Below are 13,957 nucleotides of genomic sequence, written 5' to 3'. Positions count from 1 at the left end.
CATATAGGGTGAGGCATAGGGGGACACAGGGAGGTATCAGCCATGGGGTCACTCTCCCATAAACCTTATCATAGGAAACACACGGACTGATGAAACAAGGAAGGTTACACGGCGTTGAGCACAGTTGTAGTTAAGTTAGTAAATATAGCTAGTTAAGTTACAGGGTATAGGCTAAAGGATCATACGCTCAGATTTATTAGTCTTAGTCGCTTATGGGGAATTAGAGATTAGGGATGGAGATGTTGTATAGTTTCTAGTTATATCGGTAAGTTGCTAAAGAAAGTTCGGAGATCTCGGGAAGATAAGTTATACAATATAAGTTATGTCACATAAATTGTATGTTGTTACAGACGATGCTATATAATGTGAGTTTGCAAATAATGTAAATAATAATATATAAATAATGTTTATGGGGTATAAGGGCAGGCACAGGTAGGCGTTAAATACATGTGTAGCCCCGGTAAGAAATGGGGGCTATATATCTTTCTCCTACTGGTGTAAGTCCTGTTAAGGGCAGGCCACCAGTAGTTATCATGGGTTTTTCCCCCACATCAAGCCCTGCCTTGAGTGATAGAGGCAGGCCCCTGATTCTGTATGCAGGCCTGATGCAGAGGGGAGGGTCCTGCTGACATCATGAGGGGTGGGGCTGTCTAAATTTAGTGGGCTGTTCCTGTAAGTGACTGGTCTGTTATGTCCTGGGAGCTGAGGAGTGAACTCTAGTCTGTTGGAGTTGAGTTCTGTTCTGTCCTGGGAGCAGAGAGTGCGGCTGTTGCCTGGGACAGGAGGCACGTGCGGGGGAACCTGGGTTGGCGCACACGCGCGGTGGATGCTGGGTTGGGTCCCCACCCTCCGTCCCACGTTGGGAGGGGGAGCAGGCCCACAGGCAGCAGGCCGGACACCCTGCTTGCCCTGCGGGATCTCGGGGCTGCGAGTGATCCAGGGGGGGGCAAGCGCCCCCCCTTGCCCCCTCCTGCGGACACCCATGCCCCTCACCCGGCTGAGGGGGGGAGATCTACCCTCACCCAGAGAGTACATCCTGGAGGTGGGGGTTGGGGTATTGAAGCCCCAAACAGCCCATCCTGCTAGGGTACAGCCTGGAGGAGAGGAGTGGAGGAATATACCTGTACATTTGGAAGCACTGCTGCACATGACTTGCTGCTGTGAAATGAACTGCTGCTGTGTGCGATATTAAGGACAATAAAGACATTGCTGTTTTACATAAAGACTGTATGAGATTGGGCTTTCTCTGGGAAGATTCCAACCTATCCCCTAGGTTTCGCCAGAGAATGGAGGCACTGCACCACCACCACCACTAAAGATGAAGGCATATACCCCAGAAGCCTGTCCCTGTTATCCCCAATACCAACGCGGGAGACTCAGGCCCTCCTGTTCCAAGCAGGTATGCACCACCATAGTACACGTAGCCAGCCCTCACTACACCCTAGAGTCCAATCTGCGACCGGGGGGGGGGGGGGGACATGGGTTACACACGCTTGGCATGTAACACATATCTGTAATACATATAGTAGATGAGAGTTAGGTAAGAGATATGAACTAGGTAACTAACGTTAGATAAGTAATAAAATCAGGGTTAGGCAATAAGTAAACAGAAAAAAGAGATACCTCGCTCTAACTCAAAATGTGCCTATTGTGTGCTGCCAGGGAGTGGGACTGAAATGGACATATAGTATATGGAATGTGTCAAAGAGACACAATCCACATAAAGACTCCCTTTACAAAGCGCACCACAGACCAAAAGTTTATAATATAATGTTCGGTCTTACCAGGGTTATACACTAACAATTAATACTAAAAATAAAATAAAAAAGGCTTTATTTATATTATTATAATGAAATCTAAATGTGTCATGAATGTTTAACTAAAAGTAGCAAGTAGGTGAATCACATCTACAGACAATAATGTGTATTCTCGTAGTTCAGATGATAGAAAATCCCCATTTAATTAGAATAGGGGTGAGGAGGACAAAGACTCGTGGTCATATAGTCAATGATTAGAGTATTCTCTGAGTCTTAGCATATAGGTGTCCTACAAGCTATGTCGACCTAGGGCTTTTGATCTGCATGGACATACAGTGTTGCCCATATACCGTATGAATTGTTAATACAATGGCAAATTAATGCTCCAGAAAGACCCCTCTCATGGTTCAGATATTATGCTGTTGCAGATCACAGTATATCATGGGCCCTGTATATTCAGATAAATATGGTGTAGTAACAAATTAAATGTACATTCAATATTGCCCCTTTATCCTGTAAATTAATATTACAGTGGCAAATCCGAGCTCCAGAGAGCCCCCCTCACAATGTAGGTGGTGTGTTCATATATTTCACATTATATCATAGGACCGTATGTTGTAGTAACGGTGTACTGCTGTGCCTGTCTTGGCAATGAAAGCTGAGTCATATATTGCACCGCTTCATAGTGGCGTCCATACTGCCAAACGGGTACTCATAAGAACTACTACGTCTGTATATCAAAAGTATCGGATGGATAGACCTTAAAAGCTTGCTGCCACACATTGTATAAACTTAAAAACAGCCGGCTAACCTGACGTGCGTTTCGTCGCTAAACCAGCGGCGACTTCTTCCGGCGTGGACGTTTCCACTTCTATGTCTGACCCTTTATACTTAGCGGTTGTCATAGCAACCGGATAGACGCTTTTTACGAGCCGTGCTCCCTAGCGGTTGTACTGAGGGAGCTGCTGAATAATGGTTAGTGATTGGACCCATAGATTTTGTACTTCTAAGTATCTCTAGAGTGTTTCTTTTCACTTATAAGTGTCACCTCATATTGAATCATATGGCAAAGGCTGCAATTTGATCTTATGTTTACAATGAGATAAAAAATAGGGACTTCTGGGGAGTGATCCTGTATTCAGAGGAAAGGGGTCTATACAAAGCCCTCATTAATTCCTGAGGGGTATTGAGTGTGCAATAAATAGATCCACTTAGCCTCACGCTGGAGAAGTCATCTATCCCAATTCCCCTTACGGATGTTTGGGGCAATATGATCAATGCCTTGAAAAGTTAAGGTGTTAACATTTCCTGCATGTTTCTCACGAACATGCCTAGAGATTGGGGTATCCAGTGTAACGCTCGGCCTGCCCACAAGCCAGACGAGACCCCGGGACTGAGATGGAAAGGAGAAATACCACACACCTAACAGTAAATGGGGGCACGGCCGGAGTGTGGAAGTAGCGTAGATGGTTTAGGGAACAAAAATAGAAAGAGTTCAGTACATGCCAACTCCAGCGTCGAAGGGTAAAGTCCGTAAGCCAATGGTCAAGGTGTAGGGAGAGCAGCGTGGTAGAGTGTCCTGGGTCATGGAGTGGAGAGAGCAGCGTAGTAGGGGTCCGTAAGCCGTGTCCAGGGAGATAAGGAAGTCTGCAAGGTAGAGAGTCCAAAGCCAAATCCAAGGGGTTCCAGAGAGCAGCCCAAAGCCAAGGGTCAAAATCCAGGGATGTCAGCAGAGTATTCAGGGACTGGAACAGAGACTGAAAGACAAGACAGCCAGGCAAAAGCAGACAGCACCAAGGTACAGAAGCTATGCAGAGCAAAGTGGTAACGGTGAGGGGAGACTAAATAGTAGGCTGGGGCCTATCAGAGGAAGGGGAGGAGCAGAGATGCGGCCCGAGGGAGGCCCTGATAGAGGAGAAGAGCCTGGGGGGCGGACCTGGTGGAGCAGGGGCAGGGAAATGTGCTGATGCGCGCACCGCACCTGAGGAGGCGGGGTCAGGCTCCCGGCGCTGGTAAAGGAAAGCCTGGGTCCGCGCGTGCCCCGGATGTGCGGGAGCAGCCATAGGGGAGTCTGCGAGGACCGAGGCACGCCGCTGGGGAGCCAGAGCAGCGGGGAGAAGAGGTTAGGAGGCGCAGGAAGCGGGAGTACCCGCAGCGTGGATCCTTACAGTACCCCCCCTCGAGGGTTGGACTCCGGACGATTCATCCAAGGTCTGAGGGGAAATTTTTGGTGGAATCGTTTGAGTAGAGACGGGGCGTGAAGATCCGCATGCGCGAACCAAGAAAGATCCTGAGGTCCGTATCCTTTCCAGTGGACCAAAAACTGGAGTTTGCCCCTGGCGATGCGAGAGTCAATGATGGACTGAATTTCAAACTCCTGTTGTTCTGGTAAAATGGGGGGAGAAGGCTGCAGTGAAAGATGAGCAAATCATGTGCCTTGGATGAACAGTTTCAAGAGTGAAACATGGAAGATGGGTGAAATCTTCACAGAGGGAGGCAAGCAAAGCTGATAGGCCACAGGATTAATTTGTCTCAGAATAGAGAAAGGACCCAGAAACCTGGGAGACAGTTTAGGGGTTGGAGCCTTCAGTTTGATATTTTTAGAAGAAAGCCAGACCTTCTCTCCAGGTACGAACTTATGGGCCTCCCGACGAAGCCTATCCGCTTTTCTCTTCTGTCTTAGAACGGACTCCTGTAAAGCTGTTTGAATCCTCCTCCATGACCCCTGTAAGGTGGATATCCTATCATCTGCTGCAGGAACTCCGGACCTGGAAGAATGCATGGGTAGGTGGGTAGGATGAAATCCATAGTTTACAAAAAACGGTGATTCTTGAGTGGACTCATTCTTGAGAGAGTTAATCACAAATTCCGCCCAAGGAAGTAACTCTGCCCAATTATCCTGAGAATCGGAAGAAAAACAACGCATATACTGTTTGAGGGACTGGTTCATGCGTTCAGTCTGCCCATTCGTTTGGGGATGATAGCCTGAGGAATAAAGAAGGGTAATGCCCAGCCTCTGGGAAAATGCACGCCAGAACTTTGAAACAAATTGAGTACCACGATCCGAAACAATGGACCACGAAACGCCATGAATACGGAAAATTTATTTTACAAAAATTTCAGCCAAAGTACTAGAATTGGGTAGACCCCTTAGGGGAACAAAATGAGCTTGCTTGGAGAATCTGTCGACATCTACTAGAATAGTAGTCATACCATTAGATGGGGGAAGATCCACAATGAAGTAGATAGCAATGTGACACCAAGGACGGTCCGGGACCGGGGGAGGTTGTTGAAGACCAGAAGGCTTTTGACGGACTTATTTTGTGCGCAGTCTGGGCAAGAGGAGGTGAAAGCTCTAATGTCCTTTATCATATTGGGCCACCAGAAGGTTCGCCGAATCAGATCCGTAGTCTTCTTAAAACCGGGATGGCCGGCAGATCTGGAGGAGTGACCCCATTCAAGAATTTTGAGATGAAAACATGGGGCTGCGTAAAGACGACCATCAGGGACCTCAAGCTCTTCGGGGACCTGTGCATGAGACTCCAAAATCTTATCCAGTATGTCAAAGGACGCGGCAGAGCTATACAATTGGGTGGACAGAAGGCGAAATAAGCCTGCATACCAACGTCAAGGTATAACCAAAATAATGCAGGTCCTACACTATACTACACTGTGAAACCTTCCTTTTACCTCTGTAAGAGGGGAAGAACCATTATAGGTCTTGTTCCTGCAGCAAGTGAAATGACCTCCCAAGTTAAAAAGGTGAAGGAGGAGGAGTGAGCTCTGGGGGGAGGTGCCACAGCCTCCAATTGACTGCTACCAGTCAGACATTGATTAACACACATTCCCAAGGACGGTCCGGGATCGGAAGAGGTTGTTGAAGACCAGAAGGCTTTTGACGGACTTATTTTGTGCGCAGTCTGGGCAAGAGGAGGTGAAAGCTCTAATGTCCTTTGTCATATTGGGCCACCAGAAGGTTCGCTGAATCAGATCCGTAGTCTTCTTTTTTTTATTTTTATTTTTATAACTTTTTTATTAGAAAACAGGCAATTTTACAGGCATATATCACGTCACAATATCCTAATACACTTTGGTTTTCTGATTTTCCGTGTTGGAAGGGGGGGGGGGTGTACCGCCAAGGGTGGCGCGACCTCTGGGTCACCGGGTGACATGGGGAGCGAGAGGTCTGAAAAAGAGAGGGGGGGTCTGGGGGGTGGGGAGGGTATGGGGGGGAGGGGGTGTGGAGGTGGGGGGGGGGGGGTGAGAGGGTGAGACTTCCCCGCCCGCTGACCCTAACATCCTTCAGGCTGTGGTCTGGGTGATCATGGTGTCTCCTTTCGGGTTCGCTTAAGTGTCAGTGAACCTCCCAGGGTTCCCATATTTTGTAATGACTTGCAGTCTTGCGTTTGAGAAACGCCGTCAGACGTTCCATAAGCATTACGTCATCTATTCTTCTCTTAACCATCTGAATGGAGGGGGGAGAGATCTTTTTCCAGGAGAATGCCACAGCACACCTAGTCGCGGTAAGGATGGAGGAGATTAATTTTCCTACCGGGCGGTCAATTTCCTCTATTGGCCTGCCCAGGAGGAAGGTCAGTGGATCAGGGTCTAATGTGAGGCTAGTTACCTCTCGGATTAACGTTTGAATAGAAAGCCAAAATTTTGGGATTTTTGGGCATGACCACCAAATGTGGGCCATGTCTCCTCTCTGTCCACAGCCTCTCCAACATAGATCTGAGGCCAGGGGGTAGATTTGCTTCAATCTAACTGGGGTAAGATACCAGTAGAACATGATTTTGTTGATATTCTCTTTTGTTGTGGTACAGATGGAAGTTCCTGAAGCAGCGTCCCATATATCCTCCCAGTCTTCTCTATCTATGTCTATACTCAGTTCCGCCACCCACTTGGACATGTAGTCGTGAGTGCAGGGGCCTGCTGTTCTCTCCATACCAGCGTATATATTAGAGATCAAGGCTGTTTGATGTGTGCCAGTTCGGCAGAGTCTCTCAAAGTTGGTGAGGGGAGGATACTCAAATTTTGGGGACAATTTTTGGAGATAATGTCTAATTTGGAGATACTTAAATGGGCTCAGTTCTGGGGCCTCGTATTTTGCTCGTAATTCTTGAAAGTTCAGCAGCCTTCCATCGCTCAGTAGGTCGGCGACCACCCTAACCCCCTTCAGACGGAAGTAGTCGAACTGTTTTGGTTCGCATCCTGGGGGGAAATGGGGATTGTTGTGGATCGGAGTAAGCAGCTAGCCTGGAGCAGTTAGTTTAAACTTTGATCTGCATTTCCGCCAAACTTCCCAGGTGTGTCTAGTGGCACCAAGGTCAAACCTACGGGGCGGTTTATCCCCTTGTCTATGCACCAAAGGTGGGCCTCCAGAGAAGGCGTTTTTACGTAGTGGGATTCAATATCTCGCCAGCAATAGAGACCCGGGTCTGCGTTCCACACTACGGCTTTGCGCTTTGTCAAGGTAGGAGAGAGTATAGAGACAGTCACTTCCCTGGTGTTTTGTAATGATCGGCCGGGGGAGTGGCTTTGCAGATAGGCCAATCACCACCAGGGGAGGTGAATATATTAGCTGGATCGTGGCTATGAGTGGGCTGAGTTAACCCTGTAAATGCCAGTATTGATCCTTAAATAGGGTAAATATACCACACGTGTCCCTCTTGCTGTTAGCACTTCAGGGGGCAGTAATGAGGCTCATATTGATCTCATTATTATTAACGAAGGCATTATGCCATAAAAATGAAAAAAATCCTGCGGGGTGCAGGTGTAGGTCACTCCCTAGAAGTAGTAATAGTATATAAGGTAGTTATATATATGCCCATGCGATTAAGGTAAGTACCCTCTTGTTGTTCCCATAGACCAAATGCTATGGATATATGGGGATGTAGGAGTGTGTGGACCTTAGATGACCGCCTCTACAAGTCAAAACGGTCATGGGGAGTATAGGACCCCCACTGTATACCCGGATCCCCATGATAACACTGTTAGCCTAGATACTCCTGATGGCCAGACTGAGAAGGGCACAAAAGATGATAGTGACAATGATGGAAAATGACAGGAGTGTTCACGCCTAGCAATATAGGGGGTTTAGGAGGATAAAAGTATCACAAAAAGGGGGAATAAATGTACCCCTCATTAAGTCCTTTAGGGGAAAGGGTCTGGAGCGTAAATATCCATCTGCACTCACATTGCATCAGACGCTTATCCCAGTCCCCTTTGCGTGGCCCCCATGGTAGATGCTCTATGCCGCAGAATGTGAGATATTGGGGATCACCGTTGTGTTCAGCATGGATGTGGCGTGTGACTGGGGTATCCAAGGTGTTTCTAATGGATCCCAGGTGTTCAAGGATCCTCACCTTTAGTGCCCGGTGTGTCTTACCCACATATTGCACGCCACATCTGCAGGTGATAAGATATATCACCCCAACTGTGAGACAATTGATATAGTCTTTGATAGTGAATACAGTAGTCTCTGCTTGATCTGTAAAGTTTTTAATTGTCTTCATAAAGGGGCACGCTTTGCAGCGACCACATGGGTAAGACCCCAGCGGTCGCCTATCACCTAACCATGTTCTCTGTTTTTGTATTGCAAAATGGCTGTGAACTAATCTGTCTTTGAGGTTTCTCGCCCTTCTACAGGTCATGGTCGGTCTCTCCTGAAGCACCTGTCTAAAATTGGGATTGTTCATTAGGATATGCCAGTGTGTGTTGAAAATGCCACGCAAACCATCCCACTGGTTGTTGTAATCACCAATAAATCTGATGATTTGTTTCTCTTGTGACGCTATTTGTTGTCTATCCCCCAACAATGTTGTGTGTGATGCCGAGCGTGGCTACTCCAAAAACTCCATCAAAAAGGCATTTAGAAGAGCAAGGGATACATCACGCACAACACTGTTGGGGGTCTTACCCATGTGGTCGCTGCAAAGCGTGCCCCTTTATGAAGACAACTAAAAACTTTACAGATCAAGCAGAGACTACTGTATTCACTATCAAAGACTATATCAATTGTCTCACAGTTGGGGTGATATATCTTATCACCTGCAGATGTGGTGTGCAATATGTGGGTAAGACACACCGGGCACTAAAGGTGAGGATCCTTGAACACCTGGGATCCATTAGAAACACCTTGGATACCCCAGTCACATGCCACATCCATGCTGAACACAACGGTGATCCCCAATATCTCACATTCTGCGGCATAGAGCATCTACCATGGGGGCCACGCAAAGGGGACTGGGATAAGCGTCTGATGCAACGTGAGTGCAGATGGATATTTACGCTCCAGACCCTTTCCCCTAAAGGACTTAATGAGGGGTACATTTATTCCCCCTTTTTGTGATACTTTTATCCTCCTAAACCCCCTATATTGCTAGACGTGAACACTCCTGTCATTTTCCATCATTGTCACTATCATCTTTTGTGCCCTTCTCAGTCTGGCCATCAGGAGTATCTAGGCTAACAGTGTTATCATGGGGATCCGGGTATACAGTGGGGGTCCTATACTCCCCATGACCGTTTTGACTTGTAGAGGCGGTCATCTAAGGTCCACACACTCCTACATCCCCATATATCCATAGCATTTGGTCTATGGGAACAACAATAGGGTACTTACCTTAATCGCATGGGCATATATATAACTACCTTATATACTATTACTACTTCTAGGGAGTGACCTACACCTGCACCCCGCAGGATCTTTTTCATTTTTATGGCATAATGCCTTCGTTAATAATAATGAGATCAATATGAGCCTCATTACTGCCCCCTGAAGTGCTAACAGCAAGAGGGACGCGTGTGGTATATTTACCCTATTTAAGGATCAATACTGGCATTTACAGGGTTAACTCAGCCCACTCATAGCCACGATCCAGCTAATATATTCACCTCCCCTGGTGGTGATTGGCCTATCTGCAAAGCCACTCCCCCGGCCGATCATTACAAAACACCAGGGAAGTGACTGTCTCTATACTCTCTCCTACCTTGACAAAGTGCAAGCGCGCGAAACGATCGTCGGTTTTAATGACGTCATACCTGTGACGTCATCAGAGAGTGCGGAGCGGAGAGTAACGTGGGAGCTGCCTTCTGCCTAAGATACCAGGTCGTATATCACTGAGCTAAGACTGCAGCAGTGAATAGCAGACTTCCACACTGTACTGCAGAGCTGGTTTGCTGCCCGACTGACAAACACTGTTGATGGTTTGTCTCCGCTTTGGGAGCTTGTATGTCGGGACTCCATATGGGGGGAATCTGAGACAATAGATTGGGTACTTCTAAGGGAGATCCACTATACATTCCCTGACTAAGGAGGCAGTGATTATGTATCTCAGTGACTTAGGGATACTGGCAGAACACATGTCCTAACTACTGGTGCAGTACAGCACAATTTTCATTGAGATAGGACACAAGTGCTAGCAGTTTACACACACAGGCTAACATGCTTGAGGTTTTTTCCATGACTATGCTATGCCTACACCGCTTGTAGCAGGCCAGAGTGTGTGCACGATAGGAGGGTTTATGCAGTAGTCCGACATGATATACCAATAAGCATTTGCGTCTGTTAGGCCTTGGCCATGTTTGGCGCTTGCTTGCTCTCGCTTGCTGCCGCTCGCTCTACCAGGAGCTTTTTGCTGTCCTTACAGAGGAGACAGCAAGCGCTTGGTGTGTATCACTGTGTGTGTGTGTCACTTGGTAGCTGTCAGTGTGTGTGTCACTGGGGAACGTGTGTGTGTGTGTGTGTGTGTGTGTGTGTGTGTGTGTGTGTGTGTGTGTGTGTGTGTGTGTGTGTGTGTGTGTGTGTGTGTGTGTGTGTGTGTGTGTGTGTGTGTGTGTATATTATATAATATTTTAAAAATTAAAAAAAAGACATGTTGTGAGAATAAATTATTTATTAACATTGTGCAACGTTGATAAATATATTCACATTCACACACACACACACACACACACACAAAGGCACACACACACACACACACACGCACGCACACACAAAGGCACACGCACGCACGCACGCACACACACACACTCACACATGCATGCATACACACACACGCATGCATACACACACACATGCATACGCACACACACACACACACACACACATGCATACACACACACATGCATACACACACACACACACACACACACACAAACACAGACACACAGACACACACACACACACAGGAGACATAGATCGGGGCAGAAGGGGGACAGGGATCGGGCAGAAGGGGGACAGGGATCGGGCAGAAGGGGGGCAGGGATCGGGCAGAAGGGGGGCAGGGATCGGGCAGAAGGGGGGCAGGGATCGGGCAGAAGGGGGATAAGGATCGGGCAGAAGGGGGGCAGGAAACGGGCAGAAGGGGGGCAGGAATCGGGCAGAAGGGGGGCAGGGATCGGGCAGAAGGGGGACAGACCGTCAGGGGGTGGGCCGGGAGCGGGCGCGTCACTGACCGGGGGCGGGCAGTGACGTCACGGAGCTGGTTCGCCCTCATTGGGCGAACCGCTCACGTGACCGGCCTGTCTCGCCGGCAAGCGGGGGAATTTTAAATTCCCCTAAGACCTGCGCTTCCGCAAGCGCGCGGAAGCGCAGGTGAGCCCCTACTAAAGCCGCTCTAATTGCGGCTGTAGGGGCTCAGTGCTGAGCGGGAGCGCGCGTCAGCACGCTTCCGCAAGCACGCAGGGAACATGTCCGGGGCCTTAGCTGTGTGCTGACTATACAAGGTCAGATTGCCCACTCCACTCTCTGCACCCACCCCCTGTTTCTTTTAACAAATGTATTTGTCTTTGCATAATTGTCTATTAAATGATTTTATTGTATATCACTAAATGGTGTATGGGTTTTTACCCAGGGATTGAATCTCTCCTAACCATTTATTAGTATAGGTGAGTGCAAATAGGAATTCTTTTGTTTTTTTCTCCTTTAACCCTCCCCTGCCTCCAGTCTTCCCATTTGTCCAGATCTTTTTTGATTTTCCCGAATAAAGCCGGGTAATTGTATTTGTACAATGACTGGTAGTTGCCTGATACATTCACTCCCAGGTATTTCATGTATGAGGAACTCCATCTATATTTAAAGTTCAGTTTCAGTAAGTTAATTTATGATTCTGATACATTTAAGTGTAGGGCTTCTGATTTGTCATTATTAATTTTGTAGTCCGAAATTTGTCAGAACTCCACCAATTCTTTATGAAGATTGGGAAGCAATGTTTGGGGGTGAGTTAGGGACAGTATTATGTCGTCAGCAAAGAGCGAGATTTTGTAATTTGTATCGCCAATTGGTACGCCCTGGATGTTTGTGCTCTCGCGTATTTTGGCTGCCAGGGGTTCGATCGTCAGGGCGAAGAGGAGAGGGGACAAAGGACAGCCCTGCCTTGTACCATTTGTTATTGGAAATCTTTGCGCTGTACCTCTCGGGAGTTTAATTGCTGCTGATGGATTTTGGTACAGTGCACGGACCCCTCTAGGAATGAGTCCCTGAAGCCAAATTTTTGTAAGGTTTTGTCTAGAAATAGCCAATTGATTCTGTCAAACGCCTTCTCTGCATCTAAGCTCAGGAGAACTGCCTTGGTGTTTGTGAGGTTAATGTGGTCTATTATATTTATAATTTTGCGGGTGTTGTCCGAGGCCTGACGGCCCGAGACAAATCCCACTTGGTCGTTATGGATAAGTCTGGGTAGGATGGGGTTTAATCTGTTAGCTAGTATTTTGCTGTATAGCTTTAGGTTGTTGTTCAACAGCGATATGGGGCGGTAACTCCCACATTGCATTGGATCTCTCCCCTCTTTGTGGATTATTGCTAGGTTAGCCAATGACATTGATGCTGGTATGGGGTCACCTTCCATAAAGGAGTTGAACAAGTCCAGCAGGTAGGGAGATAGGGATGGGAGAAACCTCTTGTAGTAGGCGTTTGTGAATCCATCAAAGCCGGGGGCTTTGGATAGTTTTAGAGCCTTTACCGCATCTGCCAATTCCTCTTTTGTAATTTTCCCATTAAGTGTCTCGTTCTCCTTCTCAGTTAAGGATGGGAGGTTGCAGCTATCTAAATAGTTCGAGACTGCCGAAAGCCTTGATGCTCTATTAATTTTCCTCTTGAGTTCTGAGGTTGTATAATTTGGTATAAAATGTGGTGAATTCCTCCGCAATGTGTCTGTCATTATATAATATGTGACCTGACCTGTTCTTAATCTCAGTTATTTGGGACCTCTTTTGTACCCCTCTTAATTTACTGGCCAATAGTCTGTCAGCTTTGTTGCCCTTATCATAGTATCTCTGGTTAGTCCATCGAAGGGCTTTTACGACATCCTCGAGTTGGATCTTTTTCAACTCGTTTCTGGCGGTTGTTAGGGTTTTGTATATTTTCCCTGAGGGGTTGGATTTGTGTTGCTGTTCTAGTTTGATTATTTTCTCTGTCAAGTCTTTGAGTAGTTTTGCCTTAGTTTTTTTCCTATGGGATGCTATGGAGATAAAAGTACCTCTGATGGTTGCCTTATGGGCTTCCCATAGTACCGCCGAGGATGGGACTGAACCTGAGTTGTTCCTGAAGTACTCTGATAGGGCTGTCTTGATTTCTCTCTCTATTTCCAGGTGATTCAATAATGAATCGTTTAGTTTCCAGTTAAATGCGCTCGACTTTGTGAATGGAACTGAGAGAGTTAAAGAGATAGGGGCATGATCCGACCATGCGATCGGGCCTATATCTGTTTATTGGGAGGCGTCCAAGATGTTCTTGGTTGTAAAGAGGTAATCAATGTGAGACTAGGTCTGGTGGGGTGCGGAGTAAAAGGTATAGTCCCTTTGGCCCTGATGTTGGGATCTCCAAACGTCCACTAGGGAAAATTCTTTGATAATTGCTCTAAATGCTGTTCCCATCTTTAGGGATAGTACCGTGTGTGGGCGGTTAAGAGGGAGTGTCCTATCCTCCAGTGGGTTTAAGGCCATGTTTAGATCGCCCCCCACTATCAGTGAGGGTAGGTAGGGTCGAATGTGTTTAGGACTGTTTTCAAGAACTCTGCTTGGTTCTCGTTTGGTGCATAGAGGTTGACCAGGGCGATTGCCGTGCCTGCCAGTGAGCCATATACCACAAGAAATCTACCCCCTGGGTCGGAAACTTCTTTGACAAAATTGAATGGAGCTCCCTGGTGGATTAAGATGGCTACCCCTCGTTTCTTGCTACTGAACGAAGAATAATA

This window comes from Ascaphus truei, chromosome 2 (assembly GCF_040206685.1).
Source record: "Ascaphus truei isolate aAscTru1 chromosome 2, aAscTru1.hap1, whole genome shotgun sequence".
NCBI classification, from domain to species: Eukaryota; Metazoa; Chordata; class Amphibia; order Anura; family Ascaphidae; genus Ascaphus; species Ascaphus truei.
The sequence above is the reverse complement of the archived record's forward strand: the minus strand, read 5'-3'. Positions refer to the sequence as shown.